The following is a 5,539-nucleotide window of genomic DNA, read 5'->3' on the forward strand; positions in this document are numbered from 1 at the left end:
TCGGAGGCCTTTCAAGAAGTCCATTGTGCTATTAAAATCGGTCCAATCACTATTGAATATTTACACTACCGCCAAAAATTTAAACCCTTCCCCAAACTTGACACAAAAATATATGCATGAATCATGTCATTAAATTGTAACGGGGTATCGACACCACCGTCTTGGAACCCTTCGACCTTATCATTTCGCACCTATCAAACTAAACTGTACAATTTAGGATCTTGTTTGAAGGATCAGTGTCTAATCATCGGTAAAAAACTGCATTCACAAAATTATTACACTTTATGTGTGACTTCACGGTAGCCTGATCAATAATATACATAACTCGCATGCATGAAAATGGGATCCATTGCACACATCTTATTCTTCCTACCCCATCAGGACATGTCAGTGTTGTTTATTTATTTGCACTAATGTGATGACTATTAAAATGGAGGTGTGAAGAGTCGTTACTTTTTATCTTAACACATTTAAAACAACTGATGAATCGAAATCTCCATCTGTTGCAACTGACGAATCAGCTGTTGGAAGAAATCAAAACATCTCCTTCAACATATGGTCCATCTGTCGCAACATATAATCTATATGTTGCAATAGATGGTAAATCTGTTGCGATAGACCTGACTTTTTTTTTCAATTAATCTGCACGCATGTGATTACTTCTTTCTAAAAATGTTTATTTCAATTTAGCTTTCCTATTTATAAAATCAAGAGAATTTTATTATATTCTTTCAAGATTACCCCTATTATTAAATTTCTACATAAAGTATATTATTCATATTTATACTTTCTAATCATAATTAATAAGGCCAATTTGGTAAAATAATTACCTAATTTATATTTTTATTAATTGGTATGCCAAGCCCATAAGGCTCAACTAATACGTAACGGAGGGACTATTAAAAAGAGGTGAAGACTTTTTATCTAACACATTCAAAACAGCTAATGAACCGAATACTCCATCTGTTAAAACTGAAACTGATGAATCAGCTGTCAGAAGATATCAAAATATCTCCTTTATACATACTGTCCATCTGTTGCAACAGATAATACATAAGTTGTATCAAATGTCTTATTTGTTGCATATACAAACCATCTATTGCAACAGATGGTAAATCTGTTTTGATAAAAAATCCATCTGTTGCAACAGATGCTAAATCTGTTAAAATATTGGACATCTGTTGCAACAGCTCAATAATAACGGCTTTTATCGAGTCTCAAACCGCTATGAAAAGGTAAGAAGTAATTAGTGTAAAAGAAAAAGTCGCGAATTTTCATAGAAAATAAAATACCACCAGTTTGAATGTAATTAATACAATGGAGCTGAACAGTCCTGCCTTTTGGCCTGACACGTCCAGATTATATTATAGGTCCCCCCTTAATCTTCATTCAACTCTATTTATTTCTTGCATTTTTTCCTTTCGTGTGACATCTTCAACCACTTCTATTCAAAGAGCATATTCCTTTCTCGTTGAGTTAAGTTTTTTTCTGGCGTAAAGTTACCAGTTGGTCGTATACATTGTATTACATTGTGAAAATTTTTCTTTACATTTGTTAATTTATGGGTGTTCTAAATATGACTGATCCTTTTTCGGACATTGTTATTCTACGCGACACAATGCGAAAACTTCAAAGGCAGGTTAATGACTTGCTGAGCGAGTTGGTCGCTGTGAGAGCGACAATGTTCAGAGAGATGTAGAGGCTGATGAGAGCCCTGCTGCTGTGAGTTGATTGGCCGGCTGTCATTAATGATGATGATGATGATAATAATAATAATTAGAATGAATTTTTTCTTTTAGCGTATGTATTTTAATTTTTCTATATCGGATCTATACCCAATGTATTTTATTTTTCATTTAATGAAAAATTTACTTTTAGTCAGACTTTGGCGTTTTAATTCTTATTCAATTTTCATACTGTCTATTTCTTCTAATCTAATACATGTTAACATGTCGACGGTTGGAGGCAATGTTGAATCCAGTAGCACTAGCAATTTTGGATTTTGAGTTCTTTCAACAGATGGACCATGTGTTGGAACCGATTGGTCATCTGTTGGGTTTCAACAGATTATCCATCTGTTTCGACAGATTTTCATCTATTGGAGGAAAGCATTCCAGTTGTTTGTGCAACTGTTGAGAATAATTGCCGTCTGTTGTATTATTTAGTTCATGTTTTGCCTCATTTTATTGATGCACAAGTTATTTAAAAAAAAGACATTTATATATAATAAATGATAACATTAGGTTCACAACAATGAGTTAAATATATAAAAGTCCACAACAAACAAACAAACAGCAACACAAGTTTCTGCAATTACAACGATCATTGTGGATTATGATTCGGGCATGTAGTTCTTTTGTGGCCAGCGCACTTATATATGGAGCACTTGTTTCTTCTTGATGAAAATGATTCTCCAACTCCATGCCTCATTTTATATGGCTTTCTTCCCGGTTTGATAGTGCTCGGGTCAATATATGGAGGAGGTATTAATCTCCTCATAAGCTCTACTGGAACAACCCAAGATTCTTCGGGAGGCACCGGAGTAATATGTCCATTATATGCCATTTCATATTTTCCACCAAATAATATTGAGAGGAGTGCTCGTAAACTTTAGGTTCATATTTATGGCCATATTGAGCTCGAAGGACTGCCATATCATGTGGACAAGGTATTTTGTCCAAGTCAAAAACTCTACACGTACAAGATCTTGTTTGAAGATCAACCGTGGCGGCATCACCATGACCGATGATACGGAATTTGTAATCTGCTACTTTATGAGAGAATAACCTATTCCCCAAACTGATGTTCGTTGATATTTTCTTTTCGATTTTGAGAACAAATCGGGTTCTTTTTTCTAGGCACTTGAACTGCACACGCCTTTCGTTAAAAAATCGCCATATTTCTCGCTTATTTTTTCAAACATAGCCTTGATGGGAAATTCTCTTTCATCGCCAAACAATGAATTCACCAATTCAGCTATGTTTGATGTCATAATATTATACCTATAGAAAAGAATCACTTAGTACGACATCAAACTAAACTTGTAAATAAAAAAAAACATTAAATTCATAAGAATGTACCTATTTGCTGGACAGAATACCCGGCTCCATCTCTCGAAACCGATACATGTGAGAAATTCTGCTACCTTGGGATTCACATCCGCTATTTGATTGAAATGGTCTAAAAACTCCTCTCTACTATATGTTTTAGCTGCTCTATAAAAAAGGGTGACGACCCTTTCGTTGTGATAGTTGTTTCGAATGTTCTCTCCAAGATGCCTGATGCAACAACCAAAGTAAGCTGAAGTGAAGAAAAGTGAACCCATCTTTGGAATACTTGGATGCCTATCCGATACAAAGCACAACTCTTCGGTATCTTCGACGCAGCGTCGTAGTTGTTCAAAAAAAATTCCATAAGAGGCATCACATTCCTTGTCCGCTACACAAAAAGCGATAGAAAAGATGTGATTCTCCGCATCCTGTGCCACCGCCGCTAACAGAACTCCATTTTACCTGCTCCTTAAGAAGGTACCGTTGACGGCTATGCCTTTTCTCAAATGTCGAAATCCTTGAATCCAAGCACCATAGGATACAAAAAAGTACTTGAACCTTCCGTTTTCATCCAGATGCAATGTCGTCTTACTTTCGAGATTTGTGGACTCAATCATGTAATGGTAAGCATCCAAGACTTCATACCCATGCTCGAGTGTCCCCCGAACCAGGTCCTTGGCAATCCCCATGGCCATATATACCTTCCAATAACTGACCAGGACACCCAAATCCCTAAGGAGTTGATTGGCCATAAGCCTTGTTGAAGGGCATTTGCCATTGGGGAAACTACTCCTGAAATATTCACCGAGGACCTTTGCCGTGGTGTGAGGATTTTGGGCCGAGATGTGCTCCGAATCACATGTGTAATGCTTTTCATGTTTATGAATGACGAATCTGTCAGAACTTGCGCACTTCACCGCTCTCAACCACCACTTGCAGTTTGAATTAGCACATTTGAAGCAAAAAACACTGTTTGAATTAATCACCTTCTTTATTCTGAAATCTTTTTTCACGCAAGAAATAAATAAAGTGTTAGATAGTTCATTCTTGTCCTTGAATGACATTTCAATAAAAAAACTGGTCCAGTCGTCTTGAAGATTTCCAGATTATGTCGATTGAGAAGAACTGTACATCGTATTGGTCGCATCAACGGGCGTAGGTGTTTTATCATCACCTGAAATATTCATGTCTAGATCGTCTAACCTATCATCAAAGAAGTCTTCCTTTTTTTTTCTTCTTTTTCTTCTACGTCCTGGTTCTCATTCTCTCTCATCTTTTCAACCATCTACACCCTTAACACCTGCCTGGTTGAATACTTAGATAAGAACGCAACTGAACCTGATCGGTTATATTGAAAGGCAGTACCCTCTAATTTTCAAAGGAGCTGTGCATGTAGCTGATGGCGAATTCTTCCGATTGACAATTCAGTCCACAAAAGCTGATGATTAAGTTCATAAAATCATCATACGAAACATCACTTTAGACTGTCATAGCTATCGTCTTTAGCATTTCACCCTCCTTCCAACATCATACATATCGATTGCTCTTTTCGACCTATTGACCATGACAATCCACCCCTATTGTTATTAATCCCTCCATTAGTGGTACCTAAATAAAGTCATTTGTTAAAAAAAGTTGATAGTGATTTCATAGTGCCGTGAATGAATTCCAACAGATGTGTTATCTGTTGCAACAGGTAAGTGATGAGTCGCAACATATTCTTACCTGTTGGGATTCATGTTACGGGTCTGAATATCTATTGCAACAGATGAATCGCCTGTTGGAATTGATGTTATACCTAAATTACCTTTGAAGCTGATTCCAATAGATGAGTGACAGTTGCAACAGATAATTAACCTGTTGTGACAGATGACTTACCTATCGCAACAGGTTATTAATCTGTTGGAATCGTGTTCAGGTTCTGTTGCAACAGGTAACTAATCTGTTGCAACATATATGTTAAATGTTGCAACAGATGACCCATCTGTTTAAATATGAATCCAACATATCAGTCTTCATTTGAAACAGATGTCTCATCTGTCGCAACAGATGATTTATCTGTTTAAACAGATGGATTTTATGTTGGATTCATGATTGGGTTCTATCCATTGTTGGAAAACAACAACACAATAGCAGTTACCCAGATGACAAATTCAATTAAAAATCATAATTTGACTTACCAACGTCACCTATAAAGTAATGCCAAAGTGGAAAGTAGTGTTAGAAACAAAATTTGACCTAAGAAATTGGTCAAATAGCAACAGTAGCGGTAACAACAACAACAACAAATGGTCAACAAAAACTAGATGAAGATGATAATGAAGTAGAAGATGATGATAATGAAACAGAAGATGATGAATGAAGTAGCAGCAATAATGAACAACAAAAATCACTAAGAGAAAGAAAACAACAATGGGTGAGAAGAGAGAAAGATGCCTTCTTCCCCTCCGTTTTTCGTTATATAGGCTAACATTTGGATCAAAGTGTAA

Source organism: Capsicum annuum, unplaced genomic scaffold, assembly GCF_002878395.1.
Source record: "Capsicum annuum cultivar UCD-10X-F1 unplaced genomic scaffold, UCD10Xv1.1 ctg83241, whole genome shotgun sequence".
Classification (NCBI taxonomy): domain Eukaryota; kingdom Viridiplantae; phylum Streptophyta; class Magnoliopsida; order Solanales; family Solanaceae; genus Capsicum; species Capsicum annuum.